Genomic DNA, 24,993 nt, shown 5'->3' on the forward strand with positions numbered 1-24,993 from the left:
ATACAGAAGGCTCATCAGTCTCCATTACACAGAACTATCTGGCAAAAGAGCTCCTCCAATCTGCCAGTCATGCCAAGGAACCTGAAGTACACTATCAGGCAGTAGGCCAAGAAGTCACTGCTATCCTATTTCCCATCTTAAATAATGCCCAGCTATGTCATCCAACCAGGCTTGCCAGACAGTGTTAAACAATATGCAGCAGATGATAACTATGCAGTCCAAAGAACACAAGGCTTACAAAATACAGCCCCAATCTGGCCCATAAAATTTAACATTGTTTTCCTTCTCTTTCTTCCAAGTCCATCCCTTGTTGGTGCAGAAAAATCCAAATTGTAAAAACGTTAATTTCCTATCCCCTGTTGCCATAAAAAAAAAAAATTCCAAAATATATGCAAAAATCTTCCTTCCACAACTTGCTTTCCTTTCCGCTCACTCCAGCCAAAAGGGTCACACTCAAGGCAGAATCATCTCTGGGGTCCTTCTTCAATAGCTGTGACCTACTTCACCTTCCTTCCAGTCTCTCATGTGTTCCAGTTCCTCAAAAATCCAGGCAATTAACAGGATACATAAGAATGCCACTGCACCAGTTCTGCCCCACAAAATTGTAAAAATACAAGCAAATCCCCATATTAAATGTGGCTGCTGCCACAATTCTCAATGCAATCCTCAAATTCCTATGCAGTAGTATTTCCCAAGTGGTGACAGCTCTAGGACATAATGCATCTATTGCAGCCTAGAACTACCCTTACCACACTGCACGGTCACAACACAGGACTAACCCTTTGCTCATCACAATCTTGCAGGTGGCCCACTGACTCTTTGGAAAGAGTCATTGACTCCACTCATCCTGGCAGACCATTGCCAGAGTTAACTACTTCCTGCTGCTCTGACCATGTGGAGGATTCTATTGTTTCCAGAGACATCTTCCCCTGGACCCTCTCTCTAGAACACAAGCTCTAGCTGTCTTCTAAAGCCCCTAAAGTACATGGCCACAGAAGACCCTGGACATCCTTCTCATGGGCTTTGAGTCTTTGGCTCTCTTGATATGTCCCTTCTGCTACTGAATCTGCTCCCTGCATCCTGCATTGCCAAGCAGCCCACGCATGGTTGGCAATGCTACATGGCCTACAGCTAGGAGCTCACCTGTTTATCAGAGGCCACCACTAGTAGCTTTCACCCTGTGTGTCACAGACCTGGTTTGCACTGCAGGCCGTGGTCTGAGCACCTGAGGCCACAGTGAAATGTGCTATTTGACTGAGCTGAGTTGCTGCTGGAAAACTTCATCACAGGATCCATTAAAATGGTCTGCAGCTGGCCGTGGAGGAAAGTGCCTTGGTGTCAACTGCAGCAATGACCTCAGCAGACCAGCCGTCCAATGTGCAATGTAGGTCTCTGGGCAATGAGAGATGAGGATAATGAGCAGGGCCTCAGTGGTCATTCAGTTACTCAGACTAATCCCAGGCTTAGGGGAAGTAGGGCAGAAAGAGGCCCACTGGGTCACATGCCATGCAGTGAAAACCACTCGATTCATTACCGTGGAAAGTGATATGGGCTAGTGCCGTGGTCGGCAAACTGCGGCTCGCAAGCCACATGCGGCTCTTTGGCCCTTTGAGTGTGGCTCTTCCACAGAATACCACGGCCTGGGCGAGTCTATTTTGAAGAAGTGGCGTTAGAAGAAGTTGAAGTTTAAAAAATTTGGCTCTCAAAAGAAATTTCAATCCTTGTACTGTTGATATTTGGCTCTGTTGACTAATGAATTTGCCGACCACTGGGCTAGTGGTTTAACATTTGGACTTGAGAAACCCAAGGGCCTGTGTTTGAATATCTTCACCACTATATGTTATTGTGAGACTTCAAAAGACTTCCAGCTAAACGTTCTAAGATTATTCCCTGGTCTGTAAAATTAGGATAATGATAGAACCTACTTTTCAAACTGAGAATGTTATGTGATGATGCATCTAAAGCACTTGTCATGGGGACTTGACAAACACATGACAGTTTGTGTGCTCAGTAAATGGAAGCAGTTAGGTAGTAGGAAGAACCCGGACTTAGTCAGAGCTGGGATCAAACTCCAGCCATGCCATCTCTGCTGTAGCCACCAAGACACGCAACCTCTCTGAATTGTAATTCCTCATCTGCACAAAGAGAAGAAGAATTGCTTCACAGAGTTGTTGGAGAATTTGAGGAGTTAGTGTTTATACAGTGACTGGCACTAAGCAGATACTCATTAAATGGACTCTAAAGATCCCACCTCACTTCACCCAGCTGCTTCCCAGGGTTGTGCCTGAGAAGCTGGACCCTGTCACACAGCAATTCCTCAGTAGTGATTGGTTCTGACCACCAGATCACTGCCTCTCTTTGGGGACATTCCCACATCTGTGCTTCAACCTCTGACCAGCATCTCCACTAGGACTAAACACCTTCCCTTAATGCACTTCCTTTATCCTCCCCATCCTTAAAAATATGTTTCCCTTTTTAATTAATTTCTTATTTTATAATAGTTTTAATTTTACAGAAAAGTTGCACATAGTGTACAGAGTTCCCATATACCTACCCCACACTCTGTTTCTGTTAACATCTTAAATAAATATGGTATACTTGTCACAACTAATAAACAAATATTGATACATTATAATTTGCTAAATTCCATACTTTATTTAGATAGCTTATTTTATCTAATGTCATTTTTCTGTTCCAGAAATTCATCCAGATACCTTACATTTAGTCATCATGTCTCCTTAGAGCCCAGTCAATGATGACAGCTTCTCAGACCGCCCTTGTTTTTGATCATCTTAACATCAAGAAGAGGTATTTTATAGGATGTTCTTCACTTTAGAATTGCCTGACTGATATTTTTCTCATGATGAGACTGAGTGTCTGGCATCTTAGGGAGGAAGATCTTTACAGAGATAAAGTGCCATTCTTGCCACATCAGATCACAAGGACAAGACGGCAATGTGACTTGCCAATGCTGATTCTGACCTCATCACCCAGCAGAGGTAATGTTGTCAGGTTTTTCTACTGTAAAGTGTGACTCTTTTGTCCCCTTTTCCATTTTACGCTCTTTGGAAGGAGGTGACTATGCACAGCACACCCTAAGGAGTGGGGAGTCGTGGTTCACCCTAAGATGGAGTATCCACATGAATTACTTGGAATTCTTCTACACAGAAGATTTATCTTTTTTCCACCATTTATTTATTTATTCAATCATTATTTATATCCCCATGGATTTATGGATATTTATTTTATTCTTTGGGACTATAATCCAATATTGCTTTATTTATTTTCTTGCTCAATCTGTTCCTGCATTGGCCATTGGGAGTTCTTTCAGCTGGCTCCTGTGTCTCTTTGACACACCCGATCATGGTGTGTTTTGAACAATTCCTTACTTTCATGATTCTCCAGGCTGATCTTGTACATTCCAGTCCCAGCCCTAGAATGAACCATTTCTCCAGAAGCCTGGTTCCTTTGATCGGAGAATGGTATTGGAGAGACCAAGACTTGGCTCAGCTCCTGGAGAATCATTGTGCCTTGGCCCTCTCAGCTGACAGACAAAGAAATATATGTGTATGTGCTAACCCATTTATATATACATATCTAGAAATATTTCCATACAGAATTTATAAGGTGTCCCCAAAAGATAATACACACTTTTTTCTGATAGGTCAATTGATGTTTCTTTCTTTTCAGATTTAACCCATTAAAATTAATAATTATTCAATGTATGTATACATTTTTGGGACAATATATGTAGATATATATTTGCATCTATATTAAGCTCAATATGAGATCAATGTCTCCAACTCTAATCCAGTGCCACATAGATTATTCTAGCCCCCTCCCCTTGCTTGTCTATGACCTACCACGCCATCAGTGAAAAACCTGACTCGCACCATCCACCATCCATTTACTTCATTCTTCAATTCCAGTATACATATATAGTGGTTTCAGAATTGTTAACCTGTACCCCCATGGGAACTAAGTTACCAGCTATCTTTAATAATAAAAACATAATATGCTAATTAGATCATATGACCTTCCGGACAAAGCCGGGGCTGCGAGGGATCCAGGCAGCCGCTGTGGCTGTGAGGGAGGGATCCAGGTAGTGGATGTGACTGTGAGGGAAGGATCCAGGCAGTGGATGTGGCTGTGAGGGAGGGATCCAGGGAGTGGCTGCGGCTGTTAAGGCCTACTCTTGCACGAATTTCGTGCATCGGGCTTCTAGTATATACTATGTTTCTATGCAGTTCCTTTTATCTTTAGTCTATGGTGTTCATTCATTTCCTAAGTTGCTTAGGTCAGCATCTTTTCTCCCACACCTTTCCCTGGTGCAGCATTGTAAATCTATTTCCTTCAGGCTCTGCCCCCTGTTGACTTTGTGGCTTTTTTCTCCATTAGGTGAGATAGGAAGGCTGAAGAGAATTCTTTCCCCTACCCTGCCCTTCCCTGACTAGGACAAGATCTCAGTATTGTGCTCCAGCAAAGCCCTTTTTCCAGGAGATGGGCCTTTGCTAAAGAGAAGAGTCTGGGCCTGGTTCACAGGGATAACTCTTTCTCTTCCCATCAGAGCCAAAGGAGATCTTTTTAGAATCTTCACTGTGAAATATGTTGGGATTATTGTAGTGAAAACCTATAAAAATGTGGATTACTATCTAAGACTATGGCCCAGTGGGGTCTGTCACTGTGGTACTAGTACATTCTCAGCCTTCTGCAATTCACACAAATTTCCATTTAAATGTTCCCACTAGTTTATAGCTAAGACAAAATAGATGCTGCCAGTGTGAGGATTCATTTCTTTCTGAAACCTCTCCCTGTGGCTTCCTCTCTGATAAGCAAATCTTGGTGTTCTCTCTCTCTCTCTCTCTCTCTCTCTCTGTCTCTGTCTCTCTCCCAAGTTTAAACATCAGGGTTGAAACTGGAAATTCCCTCTCTCTTCATCAAGATACTACCTTTCTTCATCCTCTCCCCTTACTGGTCTCCCAACTTGCAGGCCCCACCTCATCCATCTGCTGTCAAACTTTATCAGACCAGCCTGCAGGGCCTTCTCCTTCCTCTCAACCCTGATTTTATAATCTACCTGTTGGAAATTTACTCATGAGCTGGCTTGGACCTCCCATGTCTTACACTATTAATTATTATTAAGCTATCATGATGATGCTATTGTTTTTCTCACATATTTATGTAACCTGAGTGTCCCAAGGCCAAGGTCACTTTACCACTGTGGACCATGATCTGACAAATCAATAGCCCCAATTCACCAAAAGAAAGGCCACCTCCAACCTTCCTCTTCCCTGTGTTTCTTTGGAAGGCCCTGCAGATAGGGAAATAGGTGTCTCATGTATAGTTCTGGCTGGTGTCTTCTCCACTGTAGTCCATCCTTCTTAGCCCACTGATGCTCTGGCCAAGCGTGCCTGCCACAATGTGCTCACTGTCCACTTAGACCTCTCTTCTTGATTGCCAAGGCATAAGGAGATCTACCTGTGAAACCTCGTTACTGGCCTCATCATATCCTGGGCTTACACCTTCCAAATAGAGAAAACCATTGTTCTTCTTGAGTCCTAAGCACTGGTTTTGGGGGTGAGGATTAGCATGGCAAGAGGGATACCTACTTGGACCCCTAAATTCAGTTTTCCTTTTTTTCCCCCTCTCTGTAGAGATTTTTCCTATTAATCTACTATGTTTGCACAATAGATAAGCAAGTAACTTAAAAAGTATGCAGTCATTTGCATATATATATATATATATATATATGTATATATATATATATATATATATATATATATATATAATCTTCAATAGTGCTGTGCTGATCATAAAATATTTTTTTCTCTTATGCTGTATAAAAGCTAACTGCACACTTCTGATGCCAATTTTCTTTTTTCCATGAACTTAAGTTGGTCCACTGTGGTGCTAAATTAGGAGGTGCAAATATCCATACTCCGGTTAAATGTGTGTTCAAGTCATACTATTTGCTTCTCCAGTGGCCTTCTTTTTAACATTAGTTTCATTTGCAAACTAAAAACCCCCAAGTCTGGGGGGAACAATGTATACCTGACACTCATATAAGGAACTGGGTTGCCTCTTCTTTTTTCATGGGCCTGTTTCACTTCCCTTACCTTGGTAAAATTACTGGTCAACAAGCTCATTATGTATATTTATGTGTTTGTCTCCTAATTTTTAGGTTACACTTCATTCATATCACTTACAACATTATTTAATTCTGTGATGAGAAAATAACACGGTTTTCAGTTTTGCTGCCCAGTCCTCCCCTCCCCATGGCATCACCGAGAGTGGATTGGGATGAGTTCAAATACGGCCTCACATATACCTGAACAATTTGCCTCCTGCCATGCCCAGGCTCTGCTGCTGGGCCCAACACCTGTGCTGGTCACTCTCCTTGCTCAGGGGCTTGTCATCCACACCTGGCATCCACTGGGGCCCAAAAAGGCATGTGTGCACATGTCTAAATCATACTGTGGGCAAGATTCAAGTTCTGAGCTTTTGTATCACATGCAAATCAGAGCAGAGGGCTTGATTGGAAAAATGCTCCTAACCCAATGGGTTGGCACAGTTGAGTCTCAGCAATGATCCTGCTGAGATTTCACCAGTTTTGTGTGTTTTTTGTTTTGTTTCATAGTAAATTCTGAGTTTCTTGAACACTGAGACCGGATCTCTTTTCTCACTAAGTCCTCATTATCTAACTCGGGCTTGGCATCCACACCCAAGTTATTTGAATCAACTTCATCCCATTTACATGGACTTCATTTGATTATATGGCATGGTGAAATAAGACTTCATTAGGCACTCCCCACACCCCCCTCCAAGAATTAGGGAGAAGCAAATTTGGGTCCTACACTGTTTCTTGTCGAGTTAATGCATAATTCTTCATGACAAATCCAGGTAAGGAAGGGATAGACACTATCAACATAATAAGGACAGGGTATTAATTGGCAAAAAGTAGAACCAAATTTGGGTAAATATGCAGAATATTAATTTCTTTTATAGCTTCAAGAAGGGAAGGGAGAGGTTTCAGGAAGAAATGAATCCTCACACTGGCAGCATCTATTTTGTCTTAGCTATGGGGGTGGAAGGTGCAGGAAGAAACCAGTTCCAGCCCAGGCATTCAATCCTTATCTCCCTGCTCTTCCCACCAGGGGAACAGGAGCACTAAGACTGAGCTCATTCCGCACCCATGGTGTCACCTCATTTAGGTGACATTAGAAAGAGTCAGTGAGGAGGAGGAGGAGGGGCTAGAGGGTTGAACCTTTGGGAGAACAGGAAAGGAATGAGACCCAAAAGGAGAAGAATAAGAGAAGGAACAGAGGAAAACAAGGAAGAAGGGGGCAAAGGGTAAGGTCATAAGGGACATTTACACACAGAATTCTGACCCCACCACCACCTCCCCAGGAGGCCTAAGTAGCATTAGAGCCAGTCAAGATGGTATAGGTGCCTAGGCTGTCTAGAACTTACTATAATTCTCAGAAAATGCTCACCCATAGTGATATTAAAGATAGATTTTTCTACTGGAAAAAAAAAGTAAAGGCTATATTTCTGAGGCAAGTAGACTTAATAAGCCAAGAGCAAAGAAATATATGAGTTAAGAGTCTAAATGTACACATTGAGTGACCTCAAATCAGAAATGGGATGGCTGGCGGAATCCTTGGGTCTAATTGAACAGAACTGAAAAAGCTTAGAAAAGACTTAGTAAAGCTGCCTTTGAAAAAAGCATCAAACAACAACCAATCAAATTTCTAGGAAGATTTTTTTTAAGACGCTCAGAGTAGAGATAAAAAGAATTTAAGGATGATCTTAAGCAAACATGACTATAATGAGGAATAGTCTAAGCCAGAACTGAGGGAGGCAGGAGGCAGGCAGTCTTGGAGGAAATGATTACAGCTTACAGATGAGGCCCAAAACAGTGAGATGAGACATCTGAGAGCTCAGTCAGCTAAGGTGGAGCAAAACATTCAGGTCCAAATTAGACAAAATTAAAGGTCTGTCCATGTAGAGGTTGTCTTAAACTGCCTGTATTAAAATGCAGATGGAGTGGGATTTTGATGGTTCTGTGTTAGAGAGGTCAGGAACTGGGACCCTGGTTCTAGTCCCAGTTCTGCTGTGACCTTGGGAGGTCATGTGGCATAGAAGGTCAAGAGAAACTTTGGAGACTGCAAGTGCTGGGCTCAAATCTGACTCCATTGCTTATTAGCATTAAAACTCGGACATGGGCTTTATTTTTCAGAGCCCTGGTTTCCTCTTTGGAAAAATCTCATAAAGTTCTTGGAGGACTATATTAAATATAAGCACATGTTTTCTAGCACATGAGGTAATGATAAGCATGAATTCTTCCCATCTCTGAGTTTCTGCATTAAAAAATGAGAAAAGGCTCATTTCTAAGTACCCACTCAGCTCTAAACTTCCCTGATTCCATAAGAGAAGACTACGAAAAAGACTTGTGAAATGAGAATATCTACAGCAAGACATTTAACCTCCATGAGCCTACTTCCTTCTCTATACAAGTGAAATTAATAATGATAATGATAATAATTATAATATCAACCTGTGAGAATTGTTGTGAGGATCAAATGGGTTAATGTGTGTATACATGTTGGGTACACAGTAAGCCTCGATAAACATGAGTAAGGATGAAAAGTAGGGTGATGAAGCAGCAGCAGAAAAAAACAGCTCTTGGGAAGGTCGACAAGAGTCATCATATCGCCTGATCCTATGACATTAGAAGTCCTCATTTGTATAAGCTTTTCAACAATATTTGACATTCTTGATGCTCACCTCCTTCTTGAAAAAACCTCTTCCTTCTAATTCCATCACAGAACACTCTTCTAGTTAACCTTCTACCTCTCTGACTGCTGCTTCTCCATTTCCTTTGCCAATTCTTCGTCTTCTGTCCAAGCTCTAAATGTTGGAGTCCCTAATAGCCTGGCTCTACTCTTCCCCACCTTTCTCCTTGCCCCACCCACCTGTCTCTGAGGATCCTTTCCATTCCCTGACTTAACTCACAACCTATAATCAACACAGATTTCTCCTTAGAGTTGAAATCTCATAAATTCAATTGCATGCTTGACATCTTCACTTAGAAATATCTCAGGAATCTCAAAATCCCCATGCCCAACACTGAACTCTAAATTTCCTTTTCCAAACCCAATCTTCCCATAACGGTCTCCATCTAAAGTTCTTGTTTAACACACTAAGCGCTCAGTCAGTCACCGGTGACTGACACTATACTTTCCATCCGGAAGACAAAACAGGCTGGGCCTTAACGTGTTAAGCTATAATCCTTTGCAGTTTCACCATCCGGGTCCTGCCCACCAACTCATACACAAGCCCTGTTGGCTCTACCTCCAAAACCCACCTCCATCTCACCCAATTATCTCCAACTCAACAGTCACCTCCTGCCTCTGAGCTAGACTACTGCTTTAACTTCCTGACTACTTTCTGGCTTCCCTTCTGACTCCATCAGGCAACTCTCCATTCAGTTCTTTAAAATCTCAAAATGCTTTCCAATTATTCTGAGCCCTAATTTTTTATGGCACAAAGTTCTGCATTACCTACATATAGTGCCTATATTCTCATAACTCTCCTTGCCATGCTTTACTTCCTTCCCCAAGGTTCTAGTCTAAGTCAACCTTCCTCACCATTCCCTCTCACAGTTGCCTGCTCTTTCCCTTCTCAGAACTTACCACAATTCTTAATTATGCAGGTGACAACTAACTCTTCTGTACCTACTGTACTGTTAGCTAGACATGAGTTGGGACAACTGTTGTGTTTACCATTGTATCCCCAGTTCTTGTCATAGAAAGTATATCATAGTAGATGCTCAAAAATAAATGAATGAATCAATAAACAGTAGTTACACTGGCCCTTGAAGGAAAACAAAGGACACAGGGCTAAGGATAAGTGGGGTAGCCCTTTGGACAAAAGAGCTGAGCAAGGCAACCACGGAGCGATGAGAGTACTAAATGAGGAATTCCAAAGTGACAGGAAGCTGTGGGACAGACAAGACCACAACTTAGTTGCCAGCCAGAAGGTGGGTACAAAGAGGGCTAGAAAGGTGGGAGAGACCTCTCAGAAAGGCAAGAAGCCAGGCCTCTTTCTGCAGGGACTAGGTGATCCTGCCCTAAGCCGACACCCAGTGTGAAATCATGGCCTGGGAGAGAACCTGGTTAGGGAAAGACTTCCAGATTATGGTGAAGGCCTTCCTTCCCTGGTGTTGGCCAAGCAATGGGGCAACAAAGATGCCATGGCCTAGATCCTAAGCTCACCTTCATGTTTTTTTCTACTTGACTTACTCCCCAGAGATCTGGACAACACCCAGGTGTTTTGGGCATCTCTCTTTCTCTCTGGGAATATGATCATGGAGATCCTTATAGCCATTTATGGCTTTCCTAGACCCCTTACAAACAGATGGATTCTGTGCTCCAAGTCTTTACTGCCCTTGCCTTGTTCACAACTTCCTACCTAAATCTATGTCAGACTTTACCCTACCCATCAACCACAGCAGCCCACTTTCTCATTTTCTCTACATGCTCTGTTCCTCCCAGACTCCAGTCCTTTGCAAGAGCTATTCCACTTCCTAATGTTATCCTGTCAACATTTTCCTAATAAAGTCCATGTAACCTCAAAGCCTACGTCAAATCCTAACTTCTCCCCAAAGCCCTCCTAGACCCCTCTCACTTAGTCTGTTTGTCCCTCTGTTGCAATATATGCTCACATCTTATGTAGATGAATAATAATTATGATTGTCAGTCTCCCCCACAAAACTGAGTGTTGCTGAAAGGACAGGAGCCCTACCTGGCATGTCCTGTACCCCCACAGCATCTAATCCAGAGCCCTTCCCAAACAAGGCCTCTGCTGTGTGTTTGGTGAAGAAATGTGTAGTAGGGTTCTAGAGCTGCTATAACAAAGTACTATAAACAGGGTAACTCAAAACAACAGAAATGTATTGTCTCGGTGCTGGAGGCTGGAAGTTCAAATTCAAGGTGTCAGCAGGGCATGCTCCCTCTGGAGCTGGTGGGAGAATCCTTCCTCACCTCCTCCTTCTGTGGCTGGAGACCCTTGGTATTCTCAACTTTCAGCTGCAGCCCTTCAATCTCTGCCTCCCTCATCACATGGCACTCTCCCCTGGTATGTCTGTGTCTCTGTGTAAGGACACCAGTCATATTGGATTAAGGTTCAACCTAATTGAATATGTCTTCATTTAAAATTACATCTGCAAAATATGTAATACCTTTATCAATAAAGAAATTAAAATGCAAAAAAGTAAAATATATTTTAAGGAATTAAAAAATGTAACTAAGACAATTAGAAATAATATTGTGTCACAAAAACTAAAAATAAAAAAAAATTAAAATAAAATTACATCTGCAATGACTCTATTTCCATAAAGGTCATTCTGAGATACTACAGATTAGGGCATCAACATATGTGGTTTGTGTGTGTTTTTTGGGGGGGCACAATTCAACCTATAACAAGATGTATGTGGAAAGGACATTGTGTCCCTGAGGACTAAATGAGAGATACAGATGTCCAAATCCAGAAAACATCTACATAAACCCAGGCACAGCCAGGGACGGGGGAGAAACGAGGCAGAGTCCATTAGTGGGGACTGTGGAGAGAGAACCAATGATTAAAGGAACAGGGAGGTGAGGACAAAGGGAGAGGACTAGATGAGAACACCTACCTAGAAACTTCCCCATCAGTGTCTGGCCAAGCAGAGCATGGAAGTAATCATGTTAGCCGGACACAGGAAAAGCGCAAAGAGCCTCGAGCTTTCCTGTGGCAAGTGAGGGTGACCACAGGCCCCATCCCTGGCTTCCTTCCTTCACAGCTGCCTCCTCCCCTTCTTCCAAGGCCCCAACTGCTGCGGCTTCATTCTCCTAATAGAGAACTTAATGAGACCTTCAGTAAATGGATCCCGGATTCTCTCTCTACCCCCAAGTAATTATAAAGCTCAGCAATTTTTTTCCCGTAACTTGCTGCTGATTTTCTAATTACTCTTGCTCCAAATAGGACAGTTAGCATTAAAATGAAACCATGCTGAGGTTGTGGGTTCACTCACATCTGCTTTGCTTATTTCCTTAATTTGACAGCATGGCTTTATGGACAGAGAACAGGAGGCGATTCCCACATTCTATCATGTGAGGCTTGCACCCCAAAAACACAGGAAACCCTCAACTGGCATTTAGGTAAAATTCTCCCGTAGGAAAAAGTCGTCAAGCCATACCCACCAGATGGAGTTTAATGACTCTTGGAATAGAGCAGCCTTCTCTCTGGAAGGGTACCAGAGAGGGCGTTTTCCTTCACTTCTTCCCAAAAAAAGGAAGGATCATGGCCCCAGCAACTTGAAATGAATTTCTGAACATCAAGGAAATTTCTTTTATATAGGGCATATAGTAAATCAAGGGTATATAGTAAACTTGGGGTGTACTGGGTAGGGGAGGAGGACAGGAAAGATTGGGTCAAAAGAATAAGTAGGCAGCAGCAACTAAGTAGAGATGGTTAGAAAATACTTAGGTCAGTGCAGAGAATGTTGGCATCTCTGCATGGGCATGTCTGGAGAAGGCTTGCAGAGAAGCCCTTGCCTTCCAGCCAAATTGACCCAAAGTTACATCAGGCTGATTAATAGGTATTTTCCTATTGCAAAATTGCATGACCTCATTTGGGATAGCAAGAGGAACCTTCCAAGGAGATGTGATTAAAGGAGCCAGTGACATTTAATCAGAAGGAATCCTCACTGTAAAGTCCTCCATCCATATATCTAATTGAAAAACGCCCTGTGGCAAGCCAATCTCATTTCTCCTTGCCTTCATCGAAGTGGAAGCTTTGGAGGGATGACTGCTCACCTGGATGCTGAGCCAACGCTTGCAAGGCACCTCTTCCCTCCCTGCCTGCCTCCTCACATTCTCATTTGTCCTCCATCAACACCACAGGAGTCCGTTAGGAAACAGGAAGAGTTTCGAGACTCCCATAGCAAAGAAAGGGCAACCTTAGAGTCTATTTCCCGGCCTATAGTCATGGGTTCTTGTTTTTTCCCCTCCATGTCCTTTCCAAATTCTGCTACTTCTTTGCAGGTAAAAGCGAGTATTTGGATTAAGGATTCTATAGATGAAAGGAAATGAATGTGAACTTGAGACTTGAGCAGACGTGGGTTAAAATCCCAGCAGTACCACTGATGAGCCATGTGTCCTTTGTTCTTGCTCTCAGCCTCACCACTCTGCCCTATGAGCCGGAACCAGCAGCATTCTTCTTCCGGGTTACTGTGAGAACCCAAGGAGTTTGCTGACATATAACTGGTCTCTAGTAAACATCAATCCTCTTCTCCTGATCATTAAATCAATAAGTATTTCTTCAGAACCTCAGCTGGGAAAGGGAGTTACGGGATATGGTTTCTGTCCTCATACTGTGTGGGGCTCCATGTTTGTGCAATGGCACCCTCGCTGGTGCCCTGGAATTTTCTATTTCTTTCTTCCCCTTGCCACTCTCAGTTCTTAAAGGCAATGGAGGACCGAGCTAGTATGGCTCCAGGGCTCAGTTCATCTTCTTTCCACACCATCTGGCCTATGACCCACTATTTGTCCTTTTATGCCTCCTGTCTAAAGAAATGTCTCGTGTTTTGCCTACGGAAGATGGTTCCCTAATGAATGTCAAATAACAATAAAGCTTAAGTGTTTTCATCAGACACTTGAGCAGGCATCTGTCCTCCCAGCAGTAAAATATGCTGGGGCTCTGGAAACAGCTATGAATTTGAAACTGGGTTTCATCCACTCAAAGGAGAGCTGTGAATAATTTCAGCCACTGGCTCAGTTAGAGGCAAAACCCTCGTGAGGTTACAACTAAGCCGTGGAGGCTCTTGACATTAGCTTACTTCGTGGAAGGAGAAATAGGGGTGTGCAGGGAGAAGGAAGGATGAGAAGGCTCCTGGAGCCCACAGCACTAGCCAGGTAGGGAGAGTAAGGCAGACTCCAGGGACCACAACTTTGCCCCCCACTTTGCGGCAGTCTTAGCTCTGGGCTCTGGGATGCCCACCCTGTGGACATCACCCCCTTCAGAACTACAGGCATACAGCAGCCCTGCTTAGCCCTGAGCACCAGAGTGGGTGCTGACTGGTGAAGAGAGCCTTCAAGTCACACACAGAAAAAGAGCTGCTCAAGTAGCAGCTCCCTCTCTCCGTGAGTTCAGATGGTCAGAAGCAGAAGGATCTCACCCAAAGGCCCTGAAAGATGATGCACAAGAGATCATGAAGCCGTCCTCAAGTTTGGGTTAATGCAGAAAATGGAATGGGAGGTGGTGTAGATTTGGAACCCGATGTTTCAAATAATGGTATAGACACTGGTCCAATGTATTGATTAGGAAAAGCTATTTACTTAATCTCGGTTTCCTAGTATGGGAAGTTCTATGTGGGGATAAAACTAGGTGTAGGGGGTAACAATATTTTTCTTTTCTAATCCTCCCATAAAAAAACTCTGGAAGAAAAATATCAAGTCCCACTCTATGTTTTCCTCTATCCCCTACATATATACCTTCGCAGAATATAGCTGGTATTCAATATACAATATCCAGGAAACAATACCCAGAGGCCAGGGAGACAGAATGGTCTCCATTCTTTAAAGGGGAAGAAACAAAGCCTGAGGAACTTGCTGATTTATCCCTAGTGAGAATGACCAAGGCAGAGGTCATGGGTGGCTCATCAGAAAAGCCAAAATCAAGCCAAGTTCAATAAACAATTCTGTTTTGGTGGAACACCATACTTTCTTTTCAGGGAAATACGCTAAACCCAAAGTACATTATTTTCTTCAAGAACTCTGAAGAAGACTCTACAGTAAATATGGAGAAATGATAGCTGGCTAACAGCAGCTGGTGAAACCATCCAAAAGCTGGATCCATTTCACCACGAGGAAGGCCCATGGATCCTGCCAACGCATCTTCAGTCACGGTTGGTGTTGATTTTCACCAAATGACTCCTATGAAGCAAGAGTAGGCATATTTACCCCATCTGTGGATGACACAAAGCTAGGAGGCTCTATCTGAATAGTGGATTATATGGAATTAAGAGTCAAAAATATCGCTGTAGACTTAAATGATGAACTCAAAGAAACAAACATTAATATATTTGTCAGATTCTTTACTTCAGTTCAGACTGGAAGCTGGAGGTGAGGCCCTCCAGCTAAGTGCTATGGTGTTCTTAGTTTAAGCCCCAGATAAAAAGCAGGAAGTACAAAGGGAAGAGGAGGAAAACTATTCCAAATCCACATAATCCAGCCCACCTGTAGAAGACAGGTGCCAGATCCAGGGGTCAGCGAAGGCGGTTTGTAGGAATTGATAGCTTCAGATGCCTAGGGAGCTCGTTGGCCTTCCTCTGGGTATTCAAAAGCCTTATCCAGCCCTCTGCGTTTTGCGTGAAGAGCAGATTCTGCTGTCTGTTGAGAACTAGGCAACCACCTCAGCAAACTGAAGCTAATGCTGGGGCCTGATGAGCCAAAGACAAGGCCAGCTGGAGTCCTGGCCTCACTTGAGAGCTGCCTTCTTTGTGGGAAAAGTTTTACATTTACTCTCTTACGTGACCCATTTGCTCCACTTCTGCTGGCAGGAGGAAACAAAGTTCACTGAGTGAGCATCTAGCATAGGAATTGCCAGTGATGGCCTCTTCCCTGTATTTGTCCCCATCAGAGCCACTTCTCATGCTTAATCTTTTCCCTTTGGAAGCCACACTGGCAAAATAACTAATGCACATCCAATCTATTTTACTATGTTTCCTACTTTCCGTTACTTGATTTCAAAAAAAATTTTTTCCCAAATCTTTATTGTTGAAAATATTACATTTGTCCCCCTTTTCCCCCATTGATCCCTTCTAGCCCACCCTCAACCCCCACCCCAGACCTTCACAGCACTATTGTCTGTGTCCATGGGTTATGCATATATGCATACAAGTTCTTTAGTTGATCTCTTCCCAACCCTCCACCCCCAACCCCCACCTTCCCTCTGAGATTCAACAGTCTGTTCCATATTTCTGTCTCTGGGTCTATTTGGTTCATCAGATTATTTAAGTCCTAGAGTTTATTAGACAGTTACTGATCATTCTTTAGCTGATTGAGCCTTTTCCTCAACCAAACATATGATATGCAATTATATGGAACTGGACACGTTTGAAGCTAGTGGTTTCTCACTTCCTTCCTAAAAAATGTTGAGGCACCAGAAGCAGAGGGACCTCCCATTTCCCTGATAACATTCCCATTTGTAGGAAAGGTTTATTGGCCACATAGCCTTTTCCCCCAGGACTCCATGTGAGAACATGAAGAACTAAGAAACTGTGCAGGGCACTTTTATGATTTCATGATGCAGGCTCCAAAGGAGGGGATAGCTTTAAAATGTTTCCTCCTCCCGATTTTGACTCCAAACCAGAACAGCACGGGTGATTTTTAAGGTTATCAGGGGAGTATCTGAGAATAATGCATTTCTTTCTGTGGAAATAAAATGATTTTCAAGAAATTCTACCAGTGTTTGAGAGTTAAGACCATGTTTGTCCCCCAAACCTTGTCTCATGATGCTTTTGCTTATCTGGCTTGAGGAGTATTTATATTTGGAGAATCTTCAAGTAATGATAAATATTAGAATTTTGGAACACAATTTACAATAGCTAAGATCTAGAAACAGCCCAAGTGCCCATCAGTAGATGAGTGGATAAAAAGGCTGTGGTACATTTATACCATGGAATACTATGCAGCAGTAAAAAGAAGAATGTCTTACCCTTTGAGACAGCATGGAAGGACCTGGAGAGTATCATGCTAAGTGAAATAAGTCAGAGAAATACAAGTATCTCATGATCTCACTCATATGTGTAATCTAAGTAACAAAATAAACTGATGAACAGAGTGGATCCAGAGACATGGAAGCATGGAACAAAGTGCTGAATCTCAGAGGGAAGGTTGGGAGGGAGGTTGGGTGGGAGGTAATCAACCAAAGACCTTGTATGCATATATGCATAATCCATGGACACAGACTGTGTGGTGGTGAGGGCCTGAGGCAGGGGGCGAGGGTGGGCTAGAGGGGGCCGATGGAGGGAGGGGGAAGGGGACATATGTAATACCTTCAACAATAAAGATTTTAAAAATTTAAAAATGTGAAAAAGGATTTTGAAGTCAAAAATGAATGAGTTGAGGTCCTAAGACAATAAGATAATTTCTTGGCACCCAGTTCCATCTTCTTTCCACTCTCAGTTCTTTATTAGTTTATTTCAAACTAGCGTTCCCGTTGCAGGAAAAATCCTGCAATAGGGTTTCCTGCTGCACTCTACCCCACCCTGCCTGCTCTCCTCCCTTGTCCCCCGCCCCGCGATCTCCGCCAGCCCCCCTGCTTTTCTAACTTCTCCGCCAGCCCTCTCTCCGTCCTTCTCCCCCGGCCCCGCCTCCGCTCCTCCCTTCTCCCCTGCCCCGCCTTCTCCGCCAGCCCCCCTGCTTTTCTAACTTCTCCACCGGCCTGCTCTCCTTCCTTCTCCCCTGGCCCCGCCTCCGCTCCTCCCTTCTCCCCCGGCCCGCCTTCTCCGCCAGCCCGCTCTCCTTCCTTCTCCCCTGGCCCCGCCTCCGCTCCTCCCTTCTCCCCCGGCCCCGCCCCTTCTCCCCTGGCCCTGCCTGCTCAACTTCCTTCTCCCCTGGCTCCGCCTCTGCTCCTCCCCCCCCCGCCCCCCGCTTGCTTGCTTCTCTGCAGCTTTGCTCCCTTCTGCAGCTCTTGGCTTCTTTCTACGCTGTCGCGATATGCAAATTAGCCGCCATCTTTGTTTGGATAATTTGCATATCCGTCCTGATTGGTTGGTGGGCGTGGCTTGGCTGGTGGGCTTGGTTTGGGCGTAGCGAAGGTGCGGTCAATTTGCATATTTGTCTATTATTAGATTATAAGAAATTCTCTGTGTATTATTTCAATATACAAAGTTTATTTTCACATGGGATTCTAAGAGCTTGGAATAGTATGGGCTTTTAGAATTGTATTGTAGACCTAAACGTATTAGAAGAATCATATTTACCTACCTTTTGCCCACCCACAACACTAATGCATATCTTATTTGCATCCAAAGCTTGTCCATTTGTTTTACTTACATTCCTTGAGAGACTTAAGTATCACCAAAGGCAACTGCTGAGCTATGGCCTGGGCTACCCTTCTGAGACCATGCAGGCTGTTTCCAGTGCCTAGCCCAAATTGGCCTTCCAGGACTATTCTTTGTCCATAGAAGTCCTAGGAAGGCCAACAGTAGGACCCTGAGATTTCCTGAGGGATCCACTCTCATCTCTTTGGTCCCTGCTCTTCCTCACCTCTACCAGGTATGCTGGCTTCCCTGCCCTGGCCACACCCCTTAGACTGAGGTCACAGCCCTCCCAGACTCACAGACCTGCTGGCATTCTGCAGTCTGTCTGTCTGCCCGATGATGGTACTGGCTTCTCATATTGAAGCCATCCCTGCCAGCCAGCCAATCACTGTCCCTCTTTAGGCCCTCAGCATCTGCTAGCCATTTTTCCATGACCCTTGACTTTTGCTATCCACTCATATCAGACATAGTGACCAAGAAGCCCTGGTTCATCCAATGTAGTTTTGTCTTAATGTACTTACATTTAAGACATCTGGTAAGTGCATTATTGGGGTGAGCATTGAGCTCCAAGGGCAGTTAGTACAGATGCTGGTAGCTCCTCTGGTGATGACACAGGAGAACAAGAAGCCCGGCAATAAGCCAAGTGTCACTGGAAAGATGAGGGCCAATCTCTAAACTTAGAAGACCGAAGGCTTGAGAAAATTGAATCAGATGGGTCATGGAACTCAAAATTCATAACTGAAGAGTGACGTAATCTGTTTTAGAATGCTTAGCAACAGGCTGGAGGGTCTTGACAAATGCCTGAAATACCAGGGGTGCATCCATAGGCTGTTTTCAGGCCTGGTTGAGATTGGGGTGAGCAAGTTGTGCCATGCTCAGGGCCAGAGAGGGCAGACATTCAACTCTTATCGTCCCGCCACACGCTGAACAATCTGATACAGCAGAATCCGCATTTAGCAATACTGAGTCCAGCCACACTGAATAATTTTCTCGATATTTCATTAAAGACTGAAACTTTCTATTTTAATTAAATTAATTTCTCTAGGTTTACTACATTTTTAATGTGTTTTTATTATGCCTTGAGGTCATTTCCCCCATGGGAACTATTCTAGTTTTATAATTTTAAATCAACCTTCTGAATTTAGAATATGGATTTTTCAGAGTTAACTTTTCTGGATCAAAGTTATACTATGAAAATGCAACCACTTAGAGACTCAGAGTGCTGGTCTATAAATGTGTTATATGGTAATTGTTTCCCTTCTCACCTGAATGAATTATAACTAGCTTTTACTGACCAACATACTGGGAAACGTCTTGGCCTGTGGATTTTTGATAAAAATTCTACCGTCTCTTGTGGCGAATGTGAGCAGGCTGCCTCAGAGCTGGCTACAGAGCACACGCAGGTGAAGTGGCTGCTTTTCCTGGCAGTCAGGAGGTGAAAGCTGTTGCTGGATTCTGCTACCTTGGCCCCACGCTGACAAACAACACACTAATAGGCAAGGAACTAGACGACTCTATCTAGGAACCCAGCGTGCCTCTTGGCAGAATGGCAGGAAGTTTCTCGTTTCCAAATAACAAAGTTTTGTCAGAGTCAGAGGCCCAACATTCCCCGCTTAGATGGACTCTCATGGTTTCCTAGCTCCTTTGTCAAGTCAGCCTCCCCTTCAGCGAACAGTCCATGTGCCATGTACCAGGCGTGGGTGTGAGGCTTCCAAAAGAAACCCATGTCCGCTCCAGTCCTGCTGCCAAAAACGAGTCCACGAAGTGCCGGGGACTATGCTAGGCACAGTGGAAGACATCATGATTCTTGTTTTAGAGTCAAGGAAACCAATCTGGTTCTCTGAAAGAGAAAGTGATGTGCCCAAACCACACCATTGGCAGAACAGAATCTATTTTGAAACCAGATCTGTCCAGCTCCAAATTCTGCACACTTCCCACTCCACCAAGCAGCTTCCTTTCCGGAGATAAGGTGTCTGTGTGAGTGAAGCTCGGGCTACAGGTCCCTGCCCTTCCAGCTCGGTTTCACACCTATAACTTGTGGGCTAACCCTTTTACAGACAGCTTCATGGATAAAACAGGATCCAGAACAAATGCCTCCTCCCCACATCAGAGCTCAGCTTTGCTCCCACCAGTCTCCAGGCTCTGAACCCTGCCCACCCCTGAGCCTGGTCATCCCTGGATAGCCCTCGCCGGGGATTCAGAAGAACATCATTGAAAATTCCACTCATACAAATTGTTTTTACATGAACTTGTGCTGATGTGCCTTCTTTCCTCATCTTGAACGTGTCTAAAATTCTACAAACATCTCGATGCTTATGAAAATGAAATTATCCAGATGTCTTTGCAGATGTTACGAATGGCCAGCCAGTACAGCATAAATGCAAAGAAAATCTCCTCTCCCCACATGGGAGTGAGTGTTTGCAAATGAGACCAGGAAAACAATGACCAAATGCACACACATTCCTGATGAAGGTGACTTTTCCCTATCCCCATGGTTAGAATGTCTATTTTTTAAAACCTTAAATATTCAAACTTTGAATTTCTTTGTGATGATCACAGAATAGACTGATGACTCTCAGAGGGATGGGGAGCAGGGGGTTGGGAAGAGATTAATCAAAGAAGTTTTATATGCATATATACATAACCCATGGACACAGACAATAGTGTGGTGAAGGCCTGGGGAGGGGAGGGGGCAGGAGTAGGGTGGAGAGGGTCAATGGGGGAAAACAGAGGGACATCTGTAATACTTTCAACAATAAAGACAATTTTTTTAAGATTGCTATTTAGTGATTATTACATTGCTAAAGACAAGAAAAAAGAAATTCTGAGATGTCCTAAATTAAATTACAGCAGGCGGGAAGGTGGGACGAAGAGACAAGGAAAGTTAATCAGCTAATAGAACCAGCAGCAGAAACCAACACAAGACTGGCCATATTCCTGAATGTATGTTGAAACTTTGCATCAGCTTCCAGGTGGCTATTTCAGCTCTTACCCAGAGAGAATAGCTCACCCCCAGATGCCACCACACGCTGCTCACACATGAACTTTCCAGACTGTTGCCCACGACCAATCCAGGAAAAGTAAATACTTCTTCCCTATGGACTATGCAGAACCAACCCCCTTTATCTTTAGCCAATGTAAATTTTTTCAAAATGACTTACATCTTTCTCCCCCAAACTCATTGTATGAAAGAGCCCCGTCAGCCCCAAGTCTGCATACATACAGGTTTGTCTTCGGCCTCCAGCTCTGCTGGTTTAGCTGCATGCCCCAGAGCTTGGTCCTTTTTCTGGACAGCATGTGGCTCAATAAATCCTATCTTTCAGAAAAACTTTTGGCCTTGAAGATTATTGTTTAACATTATTAATTTAGGGGAAAAAAAGACACAAAGAGATGTAGTGAGGTATGGAGATGAGGGACGTGGATGATTACTACCATATTCCTCTGGGTCAGCGGAGAGAAGCAGCTTGCTCATGCATGTTTGGAGGTAAGGGAGGATGTGGAGTGAGAATGGGAAGGCAGATGGAAGCACAGAGCTTCATGGAGGATATGAAACTGCAACTGATGGTGAACAGAGACAACTGGTTTGGTGGAGAGGAGGAAGCCAACGGTTGGAGAATGCCTTGACCAAGAGCACAGGATGAGGAATGGGTCAGGCCCATCTGAGGACTGACTCACAGGCCATTTTGATAGAAGTTGGAGAACAGTCATGGTGGGAAAGAAGTCAGGGGCCAGATGCTGGAGGTCCTCGAGTACCAGGTTGACGAAGTCTGGACTTTTTATCTTCAAAGCAAATGGAAGCATTGGAATTGTTCAAACAGGGTTGGGACACAATAAAAGTAGAGATTTCGGAAGATTATCCATGTGGCAAAGACAAGGATAAATTGAGAGGCAAATTGTTCATGTATTCTGCTATCATATTCTCACCCCATCCCCTTTCACAGAGAAGTTGAGGTTCCCAAGCTGTTGTTCTGGTCCAGGGGTTAGGAGATGAACATATGCCCTCCATCGCTCTGTATCCAGATGTTTGCTGCCTATGGTAGGATGAACAGCAGAGCCAATGAAATCCTTTTTACCAGTGGCTGGTTCGTGTCTGCTCGCATCTGGCCGACAGACAAGACCTGCTGAAGCTGCTTCCCACCCCAGCCCATATCTGCCCTCCTATCTCTGCTCCTGGCTGCCTGCCGCTCCCTCTGATGCCTGGATAAAGTCATACCACTTCAGGTCCTGCTGCTGTGTCCTTGAGCTTCCTGCCAGCCTAGGTTTTGGCTTGCCTGCTCACAATCTGCCCTGGCACAAACCAGCATCCCAGCAGAAGCCATTTCCACTGTGGGCCCCACCACTCAGCAGGGAGGGAGGACCTCTCCACCTTGGTTGGGGGAGGGGCGGGGGTAGCTGGAGACGCTTGGGAAGGGCCTACATGCACATGTGTCCTGAGTGGGAAAGAGAGGGAAGATGTGTGCCCTTGGCCTTGAAAAGCCTCCTGGCTCTTCAGGTTCTGCCTCTTGCCCTTTAGAAGATGTTACCTTAACCGAGTACAAGTCTCAGGCCACAAGCTATAGTAGGCAAGATATTTAATAGCTTAACCCCCTTTACTTTTCTAAAACAGGCCCTCGTACCCCAGCTCAGTCACTGTTCACTGGAGCTGCCCAGGAAGAGGGTGGGCTCAGCTCATAATGCTCTCTCTGGTGAATCCTGAAGGCACTGCAGCTACAAGCTCTCACCAACTGCTCTCCTTGAAGCTGAAGGCACAGAAGGTTCCTTCCAGGAGGGAGAGCCCTATGGCACTCCTTCATGGCTCCACAGGAGCCTCCCACACTGCACACTCCTCACTTCTCCTCAGCCCCCACCCAGCCTGGGATGGGGACTCTGAGTCGGCGCTTGGTCAGGGAGAAGCTTGCTATAAATCACCTCGGAACCTCCTAGGGTTTTTTCCAGCCCTCATCCCCCGTACCAAGGGCTGCTTTTGAAACCTAAAAGCCAAAAGTGGATCTTGTTTTCTCTCTTATATTATGAAACCCTTCCCTGAGGAAATAAACTTGAAATAGCCTAGCCTGATTGGGGAAAATGCCATGGGGATAAAGGGTATGGGAGGGATAAGGAATGCCTCCCGTTAATTTTTAAATATCATTCCACCACGCGCCTCCCCTTGGTAAATTTTTGCATCCCCACAACAGAGATGTACTTCTGACCTTCCTGAATGCCTTCCTCCCCTCCAAGAAGGAAGGGCTCTTGTCCATTTCAGATGTCCTCGCCGCTGGGGGTAATGTGGCTCCCAGGATCTCCAGGGAGTATCAGCAGCTGAGATTCAGGGGACACTCTCTTCCACCTCCATGTGGGTGGTGTGCTTCCGGAGCTCTTCCTCCCAGCACTGGCCCCGCCCCCAAGGATCAGTGGAAGAGAAATAGCTAAGGCCTGTGCAGAGCCTACCATGTGCCAGGCACTATCCAAAGCACTGCAATGACTCATTTAAGCCCCACAGCAACATAATGAGACAAGAACTACTATTATCTCCACTTTACAGTTTAAGGGACTGAAGTACAGAGAAGCCAAGTAACTTGCCTGAAGTCACACAGCCACTAAGTGACAGGACCAAGATTAAAATCCAGGTAGTCTGTCTGATTCCAGGTTAGAGGGCCATATCTCTAGAGTTAGCTGAGCTAAACTAAAAGGGGACAGTGACATGGGATAAAAGGAACTGACTCAAACACACAGACACCAGCAGGCAAAAGACAGGACCTTATAGCTTATCGCTCTCAGACACCTAGGAAAGATAACGCCCTCAATTTATAGAAGGAGAAGTGAAGGGGCTAGAGAGGCTAAGACATATGGTAATTAGTAAAGCCTAGATGCAAACCTATCTCCATCTCCTCTCACCTTAACGCGACAACCCACATCGTTATCAGGAGAAAAAAAATGCCCAAGGTCCATGTGCTAGAGTGGACAGATAGCCTCCTTCTTGGTGCCATTTGTCATAGTCCCATTTGAGATGCTTGGAATAGCAGAGGGGCATTTAATGGGTCACAGAGAACAGTGAAGTACTCTCATAATGACTGAGGTGGCCTCATAGCTTTCCAGGAGAAAGCTGAGCCCCCACTCAGTGTTTCTGATGAGAAGTAATTTATGTAATCTACTTTATGTGTATTACATCCTACAGTCAATGTATTTCCTTTCAGAGAAAGTAATTTATTCATTCAACAAATATTTATTGAGTACTTACTTCAGGTTAAGATACTAGACAAACGTCTAAGGGTGAAAAAGACAGATGTCATTTGAGGGTCACAGAGAACAGTGAAATGGCCCCACAATGAATGAGGTGGTCTCATATCTTTCCAGAAGAAAGCTGAGCCCCCACTCAGTGTTTCTGATGAGAGGTAATTTACATAATCTGTTTTATGTGTAGTGCATCCTCCGTCAAGAGGTTACCTTTCAGAGAAAGTAATTTCTTCCTTCAACAAATATTTATTGAGTATTTACCTTGTGTACGATAATAGACAAACGTCCAACAGTGAAAAAGACAGATGTCATTTGAGGGGCTTATGGTCTAATGCAGAGAATGTAGCATGTGGGCAAATCATCACAATCAAGTAGAAAGGTGTCCACACTGCCCTTACCTAATGATCACAATAACTAATATTGAGCATTTACACATTTGTACCTGGAACACCATCCTGCTCCATTCCTTGCCACCTTATTCAGATGCAAACTTTTATTCACCCTGCAACACGTTGTTCAAATGCCAGCCTCTCTGTGTAGCCTTCTTTGACTGCCTACCTCCCCGCCCTAGGCAGACTCTTTCCTACCTTCCTTCCTCCTTTCTTCTCTCCCTCTTTCTCTTTTTCTCTTCTTGTTTCCTCCCCACTTCCCTAAGTAGTGAGTGGTTTTGAGCATTAGTGTTAACACTGAAT

Source organism: Cnephaeus nilssonii (genome assembly GCF_951640355.1).
Source record: "Cnephaeus nilssonii genome assembly, chromosome: 17".
Classification (NCBI taxonomy): Eukaryota; Metazoa; Chordata; class Mammalia; order Chiroptera; family Vespertilionidae; genus Cnephaeus; species Cnephaeus nilssonii.